Source organism: Mus caroli, chromosome 3, assembly GCF_900094665.2.
Source record: "Mus caroli chromosome 3, CAROLI_EIJ_v1.1, whole genome shotgun sequence".
Classification (NCBI taxonomy): domain Eukaryota; kingdom Metazoa; phylum Chordata; class Mammalia; order Rodentia; family Muridae; genus Mus; species Mus caroli.
The window spans coordinates 13,837,608-13,840,402 of NC_034572.1; positions in this window are offsets into that span (position 1 = coordinate 13,837,608).

Consider the following 2,795-nt stretch of genomic DNA (forward strand, 5'->3'; position numbering starts at 1 on the left):
GTGTATTGGGGACTTTTTGGATAGCATTGGAAATGTAATTGAGGAAAATACCTAATTAAAAACAAAACAAAACAAAACAAAACAAAACTGCCTGTGTCCCAATCTTCTGTTTTTCCATTTTTATTTGATCTTTATTGATACTTTTTCATATATTTAACTAAAACTATAGAACTGAGAACAATATCAAGAAATCTTTCAGGTGCGTCATGGAAGAGTCCTCACTAAACCATAAAAGTGTTGTTAGTCATGAAACTGGCACAGCTTAGGAGGATAATACAAGTGGGTGATAGAAAGATTCACTATCAAATCTTTAAGTTAACTACATTCCTATCTTTATTTCTACTTTAAAAATACCACTGGTTTTTGGTGAACACCAGTGAATCTGAAAATAGTATGGATACTCCCTAGAATTCTCACCATCCCATAGTTCTTATCTAGGAATGACTTATAATCGAGTCAGAATCTATCTGCTACCAAATAAGGAAATGTCCCAATCTTATATAGGCACTTTTTAATTGTTTCTTCCTCTCAGATGGATCTAACCTGTGTTAATTTAGCACATAACTAGCCAGTACATACAGAAAAGCAAAGACCCTCTAACATAGCATCTATTGTCAACTTGACACAGTTGAGAAGAGAGATCCTCAAATGAAGAACTGCCTCCATTGGATTGGCCTATGAGCACTTCTGTGGAGCACTTTCTCTATTGATAACTGATATAGGAGGGCATAGCCTATTATGGGTGATGCCATCTCTGGACTGGTGATCCTGGATTTTACAGAAAAGCTAGACATGCAAGCCATAGAAAGCAAGTGTTCCTCTGTGTTCTCTGTTTCAGTTTCTTCCTTGACTTCCATTAAGGATGAACCTCAACCTATAACAAAAATAAGCCCTTTCTTATACAAGTTGTTTCTGGTTCTGATTTTACCCCAACAACAAAAACCTACATGGAAACCTGTAGCAGAATTTTCCCCCAATTAATTTAAATTTTAATACATCAAGAAGCCTGTGGTTGGACAGGGAAAAGGGAGACAGAGCTAAGAGTTTCAGAGACAGTGACAGGAAGAGAGAAGAAGAAGGAAGAGATGAAAGAAGATGGATGGAGTAGAGGATAAACCTTATACACGTGGCTTTATATATACACAGGTTGCTATGAATATCGTAAGTATAGAATAATTGGGATAACTTGTCTCTAGGTGGACAGCTTGTATCATTATCAACTGGCTCTGGAACTCTGAGCTCTGTCTTCTGTTTCCCTGTCCAATAACAGGTTTCTTGTTGTATTAATATTTAAATTAATTGGGGAAAATTCTGCTACTTTTCACACTTTCTGTGCAAATAAAAAAATCTCTCAAATAAAAACTGAATACAACTATTACGATTTTTTAAATTATAAAGTATAAGATACATGTAACATCCAGTCCATCAATTTTGTCAATTAAATAGAACACTGTTCTCTATCCTAACTTAAGCAAGGCTTATAAATCCCTCTTATAATCTGATTTAGCTTGTATACAATCTGAAAACTATCTTCTCAAATATATTTTCTCAATGTTAAATAGTCTGGAATGGCTATGGAACTATATAACTTGTCTTTCAAATCCTTCAGAAATCCAAGAATGACCAATATTATCTAAAAATATAGGAAGCCTAACAGCTTCCATAACTGAGGCAAGTTGTAGAGACAGCTGCCTACCTATGCAGCTCCTGTACATCAGGAAGTTGAAACTTCAGTCTTCAGCCTTCTAGTCCATGATCATTTGAAAGATCATTGTAGTGCAGAATTTTGAAGGACTGATTACCCTGACTTGGCAAAGATTATCAGTCGACTATTCCAAATAGTGTGTCCTTTTTCTCACACACTATCTGAACAGTATTTTGTCTGTAGATAAATAGGCAATTTCTGCCCAGGAGCTACCTAGCCTCAATGTACTACTTCACCTGGAGGTAGATACATTCAATTTCTTCTTTGAATCCACATAAGGGGAGCTACTAGGAGCATATATGTCTCAACAACAGAAGAATAAATAACATTAAATGTCACATTCTGTGGATTTCTGATGTTTGTGAAAACCAACTATCTATGTAAAGTAATCTGAACTGTTGTCTGTTAACTACTCTCAGCTATTTCTAATTAAATTATCTGAAAACACCCTAACAATAAACTCAGAACCATGAATTTGCCATCTGGCCCTTAACTCACAGGCTTAAACATCTCAGATCAGTTTGTAATGACAGTTATAGAAGGACTGGGTCTAAGTCTTGTACTTTAAAATTTTTCATGTCAAAAGAAGAAAATTATACCAGTGGAAACCTTGATTCTGCATAAAAATAAATTATGTACCAAAATAAGAAATTATGAATTCAGTTTAGTAACTTTTGTAAAGATTTCTACCAAATGAGATTATGGCTACACAATCAATTCTAGCTATTTACTCCTTGTTCCAATTATGACCATTTCAAAATTTCCCAGAAAGACAACTAGAATAACCACCTCTATGCCCACAAGTCCAGGGAACTGGGGCAATGACTCTTCATAATTTCTTCAAGCTGAATATGGGCGTTGAGATATCTTTAAAGTGGGGAAGGATAGGGAAAAGTGGGGGAGTTAGTCGGCCTTAAGAATGCATATTCATGCATGTTATTATGTCTATACTTCTAAAAGTGATCTACAGATTCAATGCAAACCCTTTCCAAAATACTAACCAATAACATTCTTAACACAGAATAGAAAAACAATCTTAAAATTTCTGAATAATCACTAAAGGCCCTGACTATCCAGTGCAATCTTGATC